Consider the following 15726-nt stretch of genomic DNA (forward strand, 5'->3'; position numbering starts at 1 on the left):
TGTTTCGTGAACTTAGTAGTCTTAAACCAGAATAAATACGCTACATATTAATATTCTTATAACATCATAACTCTGCATTATACCCGTCATTACTTTCTGACTCTAAACACCAAATTAATGCCACCTTAAAGCATCATTAGCCGCCATAGCTTCTTCCAAAACATTTAATTACGACGCGCCATTAAGCGATTTGAAAAAAAAAACCCTGAAAAATTGTCACATCTGTTGTATACTCTGTGGTCTTAGGGCGGGAAAACGTTTCCAGCCAGTGCCCTGCCAGGCTTCATGCCTCGCGGACGTCGGACCGCGTTCTCAATCTTTCGAAAATCGAACGCCGCGTTTGACATTTCGTGATTTAATACATAAAAGATTCTTTTTTCGAAAAAAGAATACGGCTGCCATTTTGGTTTGGTTTGTTGAAACAATTAGTGAATGAGTTTTGGATAATATTTTTCTGTTGTATTTGTGTTCATATTAAATATGTGTGGACATTAGTGAAATTGGATTTTATGATACTATATAAATGGTAAGTGCGTGTTTTATTATAGTAATAGTACAATAATATATTGCGCAAACAAGGAGTAATGTTTTGGGCGCGTGATTGGTATCAGACAAACTAAATTTTTATTACCTTAGTTCGCCTTAAATTGTCATAATTATTCATCTTTTTGCGGGTGGAAAGTTAATTTTGAATATGTTAGGTATTAAATGAAAAAGTGGATGTATTTACCATAACACCAAATCTTTATTTCTGAAATAAATCATGTTTATCCGGTTTGCTAAGATAAAAATATAGTACCTACATACTAATGTATGAACCAGAAAATACAGAAGTCTGCTTAGCCCTATGTGTATTTCAAATTTTCCTAGAAATATCGAAATAGTGTAATTTCCACGTTTGAGTAATAATTAAACCGATAATCCTGCATGAAGCTTTAATTACCAAACAAAGCATTCTAATTACAACTTTACGAACCGTAACTAGCGGTAGCATTGAGCTGTAAGCAATTAAGGTATTTTACTATTCCGCGATTTTACAATTTTAGTGTAACATTACCACCTACCTACATATTTATAATATTAAACAACCATGTATTTAATATTTAAAGACAAAAGGTCATGGGGTCAAAAAAAAGGTTCTCTATCTCAGTATGTATTTTTCATTTTTGTAGACTTTTCTATGTGCACTTCGGTACGTATTATGATAAACCTTAGCCTTTCACAAAGCTCATAATCATCTTATATCTGACAATTAAGGTTCTTTACATAAGCTTTGATTGAAGCGTTTTCACACTAGCCAATGCCGTTGGTTTTTCTAAACGTGACACATTTTTAGCTGTAAAGAAAGTAAGACGCGGTTTCAGTAGTCATCGTTTGTATCGATAGTTTTCAATTGTTTTTAGACGAAACGAGCGTTGCCGCGAAAAAAAAAACCTTTATAGTATGAAATTATACTACAGCCCTAGAGTCAATTTTAGGTACAAAATTCCAAAGTTTTTAAAGCTTAAGACTGAGATTTAAAGATTCAGAGCAGCTTAAGAGAGGTGTAAGAATAAAACATACATTATACATAACATTTCTTATTAACTCATGTACTCTGCATCAATAATCTGATAGATAACTATTAGAAGATTTATCTTAGATCCATCCTATATAATAATATCTCTTCAATATTATGTCTTCTAGAACGCACATAGTTCGTAAACAACATAAAAGATGGCGCTGCAAGTTGCATTTCACAAACTCAACTATGGCATTAGAATCGCATCTTAACAAATCATTAAAAAAGCATTTGTAATATGCATTCTAGGAAAATTGGCTGAACTATTCGGTTTTTAATAAGTAAAGAGATAAAGTCATGGAATGATTTTTATCAATTACTGGGAGAAGCCACGGTATGGATACAGATAATAATCGTAGATAGTCTAGATTTATGTTACAGAAAGAAAAGTTCTTCGTTTAGCGTCACTCAAAAGCCTAGTTAAGAGCAATTTTCGTAATTAAATATGCTGAAAATCTAGTTACAATCCAATTTAGAATAGAATAACACTTTATTTGACAAAATAAACTGACTGTTGCCTACGATTTCACCCGCGTGCTGAAGGAATTACTTCACCAGAAAAATTGTGCCTATTAATGTGTCTATCTGTTTGGGATGAACTCAAAAACCACTGAACTCATTGCCACACAATTTTTAGTTATAGACAGATTAATAAGTGACCCGTGTTGTCAAGCTGCGGGTCATTATTACGAGTATTATAATTTAGGGCATAGGTATTATTTCCGAAACTTAGTACACATAAGTTCAACTAATATTCATAGGTCAAACTAATGTAAAAGCCATTACAAGTACAACATACTAATAACGTCATTATTAACCAACATTCGAACAAAAAAGTTATATCAAAGAGCCTAGTTACAATACTTGACTTTCCCCAATATTGTAGCTTAATTGGTCAAGCACTTAGTGACGTCATCGTAGGTCAGTGATACCTCGACGAACTGTTTGGAGGTCATATATACACATACATAGGTATTATGTATATATGGAATTATGTCGGTGATTCTATTTTATGAAGGAACAATTATATACACTGAAAAGTTGGTACGACATTTATGTACTAGGTTTGCATCTTCTTTTCTGAACTCCAGAACGGCAGACGGAAACAAGGTGGCCAGTTCTTACGCTTCAAGGATGTTCAGAAAAGACACATGAAAAGGTGCAACATTGATCCTCAAAACTGGGAGACAAAAGCCATTTGCCGCCCTAAATGGAGAGGCCTACTAAAAAATGCGATCAAAGATTTCGAAGAGCAAAGGAAATCCGCACTGGATGCGAAGCGTGATGCTCTTAAGGCTAAAACACCAGTAGCCAATCATTATAACTACGTGGACGGTATCCTAACGTGCAGCCAATGCTCGCGCACGTTTACACATAAAATAGGGTACTGCAGCCATCAAAGGGCGCATAGAAGAGCTGATCATCCTAGCTCTTCTCTCAATGATAACTGAAAGCAGTCACCATAGCCGAAATCGGCAGGGGAAGTATATATACTAGGTTTGTGGTGCCAGACGAATCCCGAAGAAACTTGTCCCTGAACATATCTCTAAAAAAGGTAGGCGAGACATATTACCAATCACGATATCACCATCCCTTTCGTTTAAGCAAATAAAGCTAAAATGGCTACATTCGCAATATATTACAAACCTGTAAAAAGTCAACCTCTCAAGAGTTTTCTTCGTTTAAAATAGTTTAGACGACGTAATTTCAAAATTTTAAAATTATTTATTCATCAAAAGAGTTACAATGAATGTTTGGCAATGATCACACGGATTTCTCAGTATTTTAAAAACAAAGCTTTCCAATAGTTACGTACTATTGAAACCCCTATATAATATCAGTCAATCTGACTTGTACCAATTACCTATTGAGAACCCACAATTAGTAAAGTTCGAATAAAATCAATATTTTAAACCAATTTTATATGTATTTTGAACATCTGAAAGCACCTAATTAGAAGGTAAGGTGGAGTTAGTGCGTTTTTAAGATAGTTTTTCAAGCCCATATGCACTTTTTATTAATTACAAACGAACGCATAAACAACTTTGCTTCCAAGAGATTATACTTATAGCAACTGTCAATGTAACGTAATACGTACCGACAATTATTAATTACTAGCTGGTGCCCGCGACTTCGTCTGCGCAGGTTTAGTATTTCGAACAATATGTTTACAAATTGTAGCCTATGTGTTATTCTGATGTATAAGCTATATTATTGTAAAGTTTCATTAAAATCCATTCAGTAGTTTTTGCGTGAAAGAGTAACAAACATCCATACATCCATACATACAAACTTTCGCGTTTATAATATTAGTAGGATACATAGGTACTAATGCCTATGTTACATTCATTATTTATTAACGAAAGACCTAAAAATTGTCTATCAATTCTATCAAATATCTATTTCCATTTTGAAGCCTTTTGGTCACTAGTTTGTGGTCGGGTTTTCAGCTTAAATAGAAACGGTGGATATTAATATTTTACATCAGGCTGCTGCCACTTCGATTATTCAACTGGACTTTCAGACCTATTGTTAGATTTCAAGGCTTTTGAATAATCGTTAATATTTAAACTGGTATAGATATCAATGTATTGTTAGGTGTATTGTAAGGTTTGACATATGGCTGATTTTAATCTATAGTAACGTGTAATTATAAGCTGAATTATTAGTGGATATTGATGGGTTGTGTAAAAGACGATATATCTATACTATGTGGTATGGAAGAAGACGGGCTGGGCCGAATATGAACAAAAATTATAACAGGGATAGTGATGATTTCAAAAGTTAAAATTTGGTTTGTTTAGCTGATCTTAGAAACTACTGGACCTATTTGAAATAAAAAAGCTATAGGCTACTTCTTGTCCAGGTTTGCAAAAGTAGTTCTCTCGGGAGGTAAAAGAAACCACGGAAAACAGCATGTTAAAAAAGCAAAATTTTTAAACTTTAAAGTATTTCAAAGGTGTAGTTGTTAGATAGGGTAATTTACTAAAATTCGTTCCTTTTGTAAAGTTCTTAAAAATGTATTTTCTATAGCTACCTACTTAAAAAAAAAGAGGTCAACATCAATAAACCTTAATTCCACACAACTCAACCATACAAAGCTAGTTAAAATCTCAATTTCACAGCATAAACATGAACTGACACTTATCAAAGAACAAAATTGCATCGTCATCAATCCCTCCGCATAAAAACCTCTTTAAAAGCCCAAATATACAGAATTTGTCACACACGGCCACATTTCGTCACACGATGCCTTAAATCAACTTTTCTTCAACAAATAAATTCGAAAAAAGAATCAAATCGTTCAGTAGCGTAACACCTGTTGTCTGTGCTTCGTTCCCAGACGAAACCTGTTCCACAGATAAAAAATATACACGAAAAAAACATGGCGGCGTCTTAAGAGATTCAACCATGGAGTAAGGAAAGCCATAATGCAGGTAGGTCAGGCGCCTTCTTCTGGGTCAAATTCGATCGGTGGCTATGACCGAAACTATCAGTTACTAGTAAATTAACTAAAAGTTCTGGTTCTTTGAGACATTTTTAAACGATTTTTGGTTTTAAAAAAATTGTTCGGCTCCAAATTCCTCGTCCCCCGCTCACTTGCATTTTGGCGCGCTACTTTCTTAGGAGATTTTCCGTTATGGCACCTCCGCTAGTCATTTTATTCTCCATGGATTCAAAGAATGATTATTTTGTTTCTTATTTTATTGAATGCAGGTGCTTGATAGTTTTTCGAGTGTCATGGCGATTTTTATGGTAAAAGAATGGGGCAAGTTCTTGTTATTGAGAGCCCTTGTAATTCTAGTTATAAGCTTCCATATTGGGTGGTGGATTAATGTTATAGATTTAAAAATAAACTTGAATGTAATTAATACATTCCGTGTGGTCTTCGGTTACGTTTTTTTTTTCTTATAATCCCAAGGTCGTAAAGAGAATGAATGCGTGAAAGGAGCTTTATGTTTTGCCATTTAGATGTTTATTTAAGTAAAATAAGAAACATTTTTAATGAAGGTTTAAGTTGGAAAGATTTTTTTTATGTTTCACGCTGTTTATGAAAATGTTGAATAAACACACATTTAAATGTTTTTCATTTTTTATGTGTGAAAAAACTTTTTGTTTACGATGGCACAGCAAAATATAAGTAGACGATTTTAAAGCACAGCTTATAAAATGAAATACGCTTTATTAAATCTAGTTATCAATATAAAAACTATGAAGACACTACTGGACCAAATAAATCCAATAAACTACCAAACTATATGAATCGTTCGATCGTATATTATTAAAAAGGTAACAGGAAGTCATAACATCTGAGAAGATATCAATAAAGTAAAATCAAATAGGGGATCCCAATTTGGAGCATCCTGTATCGCGGGCCCACTATAAATAGAACAAGATTGTACCTCTATAAGACCAATGGTCTGGTAATTGTTTCCGCAACTACTTACCTTTGTACGTCTATTTTGGCGCCACTTAAATCTAAAATGTGAGGACTCAATACTCATTATTATCGGTAACAAACAATCTTTTAATTTGTACTACTGGTTCACCGCGGTTTCACTCGTATCCTGAGAGAACCTAGAGATCCTGGACCCATGCTCCAAACGGAGAATTAGACGGTTATATAAAAACGAAGATATTCGTAAAATTATTTCTAGACCTTAGTATCGTATATAGGTACAACCCAGCCACCAATCAAGAATTTTGTAACAACGTTTTCTCAAAAGAGACATCGTATTACAGACATAATAAACGACTAGACACTACAAGAAACACTTTTATTAAAAACAAAAGAGTCCTTTAACTGTTGAACCGCATATTATTGGTCAAGGAATGCAAATCCATCGTAATTTATTTAATTGTTCTTCGTCGGCGATCTAAAGATTACAAGATGTACAATAGACTTGCAAGTAGGTAAAGTATTATTAAGTCGTTGAAAATAGCAGTAAATGTGAGATAACCAGTAGTTTCTTATTCTGGTCCTTTAGGGATAAAATTACTTGTTAAGCTCGCTTTATAGTTCATAAAGGATTGTTTATTTCTTTTATAGGAAGAAACCGTTATGCGTTTTTTTTGTCGAGGAAGAGTTGATGACAACTTGGGTGGGTTCGAGTGGTGCATAAAAAAACTGTTTTGTGTACGAATATTTAAAAAAAGTCGGCTAGAAATTACGGTATTAATATTCATAGTCGAAAAGCGTACCTTAAAAGGCTAATAAAATTAATTTGATTCAATATTTTTTTCTCAATATCCTGTGATCGGAAATGGTTAAACATCGGTTTTACCATTTCCGTTGCTACTAGATCTTACCACAATTTAATAAAAAACAACCTTACTTAAAAACCCTTAAAAAATTGTAAGTAAATAAAAAGGTACTTTAATGTACACCTCAAATAAAAACGTCTTTTTCGTACCAAAGGACCAGATCATACATTTGTAAAAGCATCCGTTCCGATACATACGCTATCGATTAACTGTTGTCTCCCTATATCACTGTCGCAATGAAATATGATGACTTATTCGTAAACTTCGGACCACACAAGTCAAACCCTACAACGTCATTATATTAAATGGTGGATTTGTATAACCCATCTATTTGTTCGTTTATGATATTGAATTTTGACATTATCATCATCTGCCTAGCCTTTTCCCAACCATGTTGTAACTGGATGCAGCTGAGTACTAGTGTTTTACAAGGAGCGACTGACTATCTCTGACCTCTTCAACCTAGTTATCCAGGCAACCCGATACCCCTTGGTAAGACTGGTTGTCAGACTTTCTGGCTAACAGTAACGTGTTCAAATGTCGGCCGGGACCCACCAATTTAACGTGCCGTCCATACAGGGAAGAACTCATCATGACAAGATAGTCACCCATCCACGGACAGATCTTTATAAGCTTGTTTGGCCTTATGATCAATTGATCCGGATGGCTTTGACTTAAATAACTGAATCTGAAAGAACTCTTTAGATTTTGTACATTAGCTCCATTTAATAATGCGTTTCAATCTCTACTCGCAAAATAACAGACAGATAGCTTATAGCAATTAGCACTTTACTTACATATGTGATTGCAGGTACTAAGAAGTGATAGTTGCTGTCGTTGTCAAACCGCACGTGTGGGACATTAATAAGTATATTATGATCAGCTTATTTCTGAACAGATGTTTTTGAACAGCTGTACCATAATTTCTAGCTGATAATGCATATACAATGTGTTTGCAATTTAGCGTTCACGGATATAATAAGAATTCTGTCTAGCTCAGGTCAACCGTGATTTCATGGCAAGTTATTTGTCCAAACCATACCAATGTTATGTTTAGCCATGTTCAATAGGATCCGTGTTCATTTGGCTTCATAACCAATGAAACAAATCCATAAATATATCATTGATTTATAAAAAAATTAACCGACTTCTAAAAACACTAAAAAGCAACAAAAAACTGTAAGGTGTGCTTCTAAATCGATGCATCTAGAGGATGTAGCTATGTTTATTACGCTTTCGACTTCTAGACATATTATTCACATCCCATCCGAATTGAAAACCTCCTCCTTTTTGAATTCGGCAAAAAACTAAAACCCGGTCTGATACAATTCAAAAACCCCTACCAAGGTGTGCAGTATCCCTCAGCGGGGCCCAGTAGGGCCAAGGTCTGCCGGGGCTGCGGGATTGTTCGAAAGAGTTACCGCGGCGCTGGTACATAAAAGGTCTACGACGGAACACGACGGTTTTTAGTCAGTAAGAGTCGGACACTCCTTCACCGCTGCTAACCCACAGTGGGAGGGGTCATTTGATGATTTTTGACGTCGTTAAAAAAAAAAGGTGTGCAGTACCTATCCAGTCTTGCTTTAAACACCAAAATTCCCAGTATTTCTTTGTAACTACACAAGTCAATCAATAGTTTTAACGATCGATCTGTTCAAGGAGGAGAAGTTACTTCTTTCTCAGTATTTGTCCACACATGGTAAAGTAAAAATAACTACTCTATTAATAAACGGGCAGGGAAGGGTGATGTTACTGTGTATGTAAATGTAGGGACCAAATACTGAATTTTGTGGGCTTTCGAACTGGAATCGAATGTCGGTCGATTTTGGTTCGATTATCGATTAGTTTGTTAGAAGAGTTTATATTGGTAGCATTAATTTAAATATGTTTCGCAGTGACTTAGTAGACATGAAGTCATGTTAAGATAGTTTTTGTAGCGTTACTTACGGCTGTTAATTAGAACATGGGTCAGCTTAAACGATCTTTGTGTGGAAGGGTCCATTGAAAGGTATCAAATAGTCTCGTTAGCACCTTTCATAATAAATCATCTTCATAGATTTTTTTTTAAATTTTATTATTGTTGCAATCCGTCTAAAATCACTTTTAATTATTGTGAATGATACCTTTTAGGATTAGGTATGTTAAATACATACCTTATGATATCTTATAACGCACTGCAGTTCTGGAACAAAAAGTACATCAATGATGCTAATCTATTCTTTTTTCGATACAGTTCCAAATCTATAATTTCCTGCCACCATATTTTTATAGGCACCATTTTTTTACACGAAACCCATAAACAAAAACCAGTAGTTCAATCAAGCGGAACTAGAAAAAAAAACGACAGTTAAAATATTCCAACCCAGGAATCGAACCCGAGCGATGATTACCTGCGGTTGTTTTTATATCGCGACCATGGAGGACAAAATAACTAGCGGAGATGTCATAACGCATCCTAAGAACGTAGCGCGCCAAAATGCGGGTATTCGGGGGACGAGGAACATTTTTGTATTTATTTATTTTTAAGGAAGTAAGTACATACATTATAATAAACCCCAGAAAACCGTTACCAGCTTCATCTTTGGAATACACATACGCGTTTTTTTGGAACCACCCCATTTTTTTTAAACCAAATCACCAATCTGTCAAGATCAAAATATCACAGATTGGTATTGATTTGACAAAGAACCTGAACGCCTCCTCAGTTCTAGAAACTGATCTAGTTTTGATCACGCCTACTGTACGTTACTTGAACTACAAGAAGGCGCCTGACCTGCCTGCGTTATGACATCTCCGCTCTTTCCTTCCTCCGTGATAGCGGTCATTATATTGTCAGTGAAGGCCGCCCTGATTTCTCAGTAACCCATGGATTCACTATAAACATTACCTTTGAGAACAAAACATCCTTATTTTAAATGCTTTTTGTGGTATTATTACTTTTGAATTTTAAATGAATTTGTTTTTTTTTCATATTTTTTGAACCCGAACACTTATTAACGCCTATAGACATTGGAACTAATTTGAGCTTCTTTAATAATTATCTAATAAAAAATTGATTAAGAATGAACGCCCTTATGTGACCCAATTTGATTCCGTTTAAGTAACAATTGGTTATTCATTTAAATATATCATTTTGTTGGTATAACTTTCTGTCCAGTTATCGATATACATATACAATTTCATTGATAAGAATAATTTTATTTGTCATGCATGTAATTACAGGGAGTTCTAAATGTACATGTTTAGACAAGGTATATTATTTCAAATAGTTTATTTATTTATTTTGCTTCAAGTAACCTCGACTTCACATCCTTCTCCGTGTGATAGGAGGCCTGTGCCCAGCAGTGGGACGATAAAAAGGCTGTAACAGAACCTCGACTTTACATTTGTAAGTTTTCTTTCCTAAAAATTACGCAAATAATTTTTGTTACTTGTAAAAAGTTCTACAAAGCTATAAACTCTACAAAACGGGAAAAGTTTTACAAAACTTACGAAGGGGTTTTACATTTAATTTTTTTTTCGTAATTTATTTACGTAAGCTATGTACTAACGTGAGGAAAACTTCCAATTATAAGGTCGGCCTAATAAAAGGACGAAAATAGATGGCCCCACTGGTCCCTTAATATTAAGTATTCGATACCTTAGCTCCTAATTCTAATTTCATTCAATTTAAGGTGTCTTGTTGTTTATAAAACGTTTTAAAGGTTCGTTTTGAATACAAATTGGTACAGACATGTATTGAATAGTGATTTTATGGGCCTTTTATTTATTTAATTCCTGCGTAATAATGAACAGTTTGTAATTGTGTGAGCTTGAATAATTAAAATCGGACATCATTAATGAGTTTTAACGGACTATCGGTGTTTATAGTGTTTTGTATTTATAGTATTTAGGTAATGTAGTGTTTATGTATATTTATGTAGGGGATTTAGATATAGTTCCTTAATTGTATTTTGACACAGTTCAGCAGGATAATCAAAAGAAATGTAATAAATAATATTAATATTGAGTTTGTAGTTAAAGATAGTTATTATCCTTGTATGCCCGTTCAATATTAAAAATTCCCATATTTCACAATAAAGCGGTAAACCAAGATTAAAGCAAACTTTTGCAGATACTTACAGACTGTGTACCCATAAATTCAAATAAACACGCGGGTAGTTCCACAAAAACAAAGTTCTTGGAACTCATGAAAGTTCAGTGTTCAGGCTATTATCGTCCGGGGGCACGTATGCAAGTTTTCGTGTGTCGTGGCCCCGGCGAACCGGTCGTAAATTACCAATCTTTTAAGTTCGACGCGCGCCATGTTTTTGCGCGCCGGGTCACCCACTACTTGGGCCCTCTTGACCGAAAGAGGACTTTTTGGATAAATTATCTACTGTGAAGTAATTATTATTTAATCAACGGTTTAGTTTGGTCTTACATTACAGAAAAAAAACCTATGCTGTCAATATTTTTAAGCTGAAGAGTTTCTTTGTGTTCTTTTTTAGGGTTCCGTAGCCAAAATGGCAAAAACGGAACCCTTATAGTTTCGTCATGTCCGTCTGTCCGTCTGTCCGTCTGTCCGTCTGTCACAGCCGATTTACTCGAAAACTATAAGTACTACAGTGATGAAATTTGATGGGAATATGTGTTGTATGAACCGCTACAAAAATATGACACTAAATAGTAAAAAAAAGAATTGGGGGTGGGGCCCCCCATACATGTAACTGAGGGATGAAATTTTTTTTTTCGATGTACATACCCGTGTGGGGTATCAATGGAAAGGTCTTTTAAAATGATATAAAGTTTTCTAAAAAACATTTTTCTTAAAGTGAACGGTTTTTGAGATATCAGCTCTCAAAGTCGTAAAAAGTATGTCCCCCCCCCCTCTATTTTTATAACTACGGGGTATAAAATTCTAAAAAAAATAGAGGTGATGCATGCTAATTAACTCTTTCAACGATTTTTGGTTTGATCAAAGTATCCATATAGTTTTTGAGATAGGTTGATTTAACTGTAATTTACGGAACCCTTCGTGCACGAGTCCGACTCGCACTTGTTTAACGGTCTAGTCATGATATAACTAGGCCGATATCAAAAAATCTTTCAGTCTTGTATTACTTATGTATTGAGGAAGGCTACTGGCCACTTCTAAGCTAAGTAGTTACCTCGGGATGCGGGTGACATCAGCGGCAGGAGCTAGTTTAAATTAAAACAATTTCGCTATTCCAAAATGTCATGAAAACGCTACTGTAAATTGATGCTGAAATTAATAAGATGAAGTTACTGAACTAAGCATTAGAATTTACTGCTAACATTAGCTGGAACTGTTATCTCTGAAACGTCAAATTTTATTACGAACCCTTGTTTAAACTGACAATAACGGACGTTTAACTATAGTTTAACGTTGGTTATAGTTAAGCGTTAATTCATAACAACGTTATCGCACACACTTAACGGGTTTCAGTTTATGTTACAGTATTATTCAACAAAATGGCGGCTCCGATGGTAACTATGTCTTGGGTTCTATTAAGCTATTTAATACTATGAACACTTATTATCTAAACTTTATCGAAACGGATAAATTCTAGCGAAAAATTTTATCGCTATTTCGAAAAAAGGTCTCATGTAAGGTATATGAAATTACTATTTTTAACCTAATGGTATAGCTTATAGACGAATATAAATCCTTTGTCATTTTTATCAATCTATCTCATACGAATTGATACTCAACGAGCTTCCGCCAGCGGTTTCTCCCACGTTCCGTGGTATCTACTCCACGCATTCATATAAAATGTAGCCCATAACCTTCTTTCATTTTAAAATCGGTACCTGTAGGTAGAAGTTGCTGAGATTAACGAGTTCAAGCAAATAAACAGATCAGCTTCATAATAGAGTACATATAGATTGAAAAAGTTAAAGTATTCAATTGCACACATGACACTCTTTTGAATCCGATATTATTTACATAAGCAAATCCGTGTCTTATCTACACAGAGGTGTTATTACCTTCTCGGATCTTAGCAGCTCATCAGAATATCCTATTTGTGTGGACACAGCGAAATATTGCACTGTTCCTCTGTGGACCACCTTAGGCGTAATATGATTATATTTGTAAGTACTTAGTATAAGTACGTATGTGCCTAGCCTTTTCCATGTAAAATGTAAATGGCATTTTATTACTGAAATCATGTACTTTGTCTATCTGTCCAACCTTTTCCCATTGATTCAGGTATCATTAAAAAAGCAGATCAAGACTACTACAGTTTAATTCATTTGCATATACTTAACTAATTGGTACTAGTGAAACCTTGAAACCTAAATGATTGATGAATGAATCGAAATAAAGCTGTGTAAAATGTTGATGAATTAACTACATAAAATATATTAGATATAAATAATAGGTAGGTACTACCTAACAATTAACTGTGCTTACAAAGACGAACTACTTTACGAAAATAAATGTTTATAAAGAACCCCTTTGTCATTTAAAACACTAGTTTAAACTTAGCTAATGCGCTAAACTTTCAGACTTGGCTTAGCCTTTGTGAGGATTTTATTTGGAACTCCGTTAATTGGGGCTCGCTTATTCTCAACAATTTGTTTTTGCTTGTAAAAGTTAAGGCAAGACTTTTCAGATGAGTAGGTACCTTTTCCTGGCTTGTTTTTTCCACTATCATTTGTTTTATCGCTATGTTTCTATTCATTTTTATATGGAGTAGAGTGAACTTGGAATTCATCGGTATATAATTATGTTCTTGGCCATTTGTTATGAGAAAATAAACTCTCGCGTGAGATTCTTCGCTAGTAAAGATATTAAAAATATTCAAACTCTTTGTACGCAAAAGTTCGTTTAAACAAACAGTTGACGTGTCTAAAATAATAAAAAAAACGTGCGTCAATTTTGACGCACGTATTTTTTTTTGACCATTTGTTCGGACGAGCGCAATAGGAGTACCTACATTGCGCTTATATGCGATCCTCTAGTTTAAAAACGCTCTCAACTTAACCGGAATATAATCAACAATTTATATAATTATATTAATTAGTACACCAACATGGTTTACCATAATTGATTGGAATTCGCATTTGGGTAAAATTGCACATTTCAATTTAACTGTAGATATACTCGTTAATACGCGACAATACACAAAATAATAAAATTGTTGTTTTTTTATACAATTTGGTTTACCAAACAACCGACAAGACTTGACATTTTGCCTTATTTGTTGTGATCTATGAACATGATAATGTAGGTAATAAAAACTCATTGCGAGGATGGTGTCATAATAACAAAGGCAAGACAAATTCAAAATATTTATAATTCCCAAGTATGTTGGCGTCGGCTTAATCTAACCGTAAGTCGAAAGTAATAAAATATTTAAAATTAGTGTTGATATATTATGCTGTACAAGGAAATAGTAATTAATAGCCAGAATATACAACTGGCGAACTTTTCATTTATAATTTAAAAATTTCACAGAATTTCTATAGCCCTAATGAAAATAACTATGTACCTAACAAAGAAAAGCATATTCTCAGGTCACAAGTGAAGGGAATTACCTCCCTAGATACAAGAACGAATAAATGGCTGAGCAATTTAAAGAGTCGCCATTACACCATCAAACACCATTACTTTTCCCACACTGTCCATTCATATCCATTAGGGGTAAGCCATTGGAAATAGTAGGTGAGCTTGCAGAAGATCAACTTCGCGCAAGATCTTCATTAACCCAGCTTAATGCTTCTTTGTATGATACAAATTAGTGTTGCAAAAATACCGTTTTTTTTCTAATGTGAAAAAAAACCTTGAAAAAATAAAACCTGATAAAAAACAGTTTTTTTTCTGGGCCTTGTTTTTTTCAAGAGTATAATAACTCTAAAATTGTTAAGGCATTTACCGTTAAAGATTAATACTTAAGATTCCATAATAGAGTCTTAGGTTTATTCTTGAATCTACTGTACTTTTCTGATAAAACAGTACCAAAATTTCATAAAAATATTGGCACAAGAGAAATTTTGAAAATTGAACTAAAACATAGGCTAGAAAAAAAAACAAATTTAGAACAAAAAACAACGATGCAAAGTTTTTTTTCATGTTTTTTTTCAATAAAGTGAAAAAATACAACTCGTTTTTTTTTTTTCATTTTACATCACTAATACAGATGTTGTAGGGTAAATATGACGCGTAAATGTAAACAGCAGTGAATTTTGTGTAGGTCTTAGAGAATTCACAAAGATAAAAGAATAATTACTATTATAAACATGACATCAAAATATATCCGTGCGATTCGATAAATCGAAGGCACATTAGGAAATTATGCAAAATTGGCACAAATACTCAGGTCAAACCAAAAGTCGACGAAACATTTTTCAAAACATAAATAACAAAAACACTTTTATAACATGCAATTTTCTAAAAATCTCCTTATGTCTTTAAACTGCGACATACTAAAACTTGTTATTGTAATTGCATTTTTTAATAGTTTAAATTATTAGGAACCAAAAGAAACATACATACCTATATGCATTTCTCTTAGTTGGCCTTCTGTTTCAAATCTACCTTTTACAGCAGGTGGTCTTAGAACACAGAACCAAGCGGATGGTGCGAAGAACCTAACATGCCCACGTTGCCAAGCCTTAAAAACATTCTGAGCTAACCGAGGTATTTATTGATCGGCACAACCTATGTCTATCTGGTGGCAATCACGTTGTTTATTTTTACATCAAAATTACTGAGTTCCCGTAGTTAGATCACAATTTGCAGGTAGCCGTTTTATGAGAGCAAAATGGTGTCGTTAGTTGGGAATCTAATGTTATGAGAAGGCGAGTAGGTTTAAGAATTTTATAAATACTTGTATGATGGATCAAGATTTTTTTTGTATTACCAAACGTAGTTTAAGGAGTGCTTTAATTTA

General features: G+C 34.0%; 1 protein-coding gene across 1 annotated transcript in view; it reads left to right on the forward strand.

Annotated features, from left to right (window-relative positions):
* The first annotated feature begins 457 nt into the window (after positions 1-457).
* The window catches only part of LOC124643025 (irregular chiasm C-roughest protein-like), a 103436-nt gene continuing 88167 nt past the window's right edge, over positions 458-15726 (forward strand). Inside the window, exon 1 of the mRNA XM_047181861.1 lies at positions 458-526. The gene's annotated coding sequence lies outside the window, so the exon portion shown is untranslated. The remainder of the gene's footprint in view (positions 527-15726) is intronic.

Source organism: Helicoverpa zea, chromosome 26, assembly GCF_022581195.2.
Source record: "Helicoverpa zea isolate HzStark_Cry1AcR chromosome 26, ilHelZeax1.1, whole genome shotgun sequence".
NCBI classification, from domain to species: domain Eukaryota; kingdom Metazoa; phylum Arthropoda; class Insecta; order Lepidoptera; family Noctuidae; genus Helicoverpa; species Helicoverpa zea.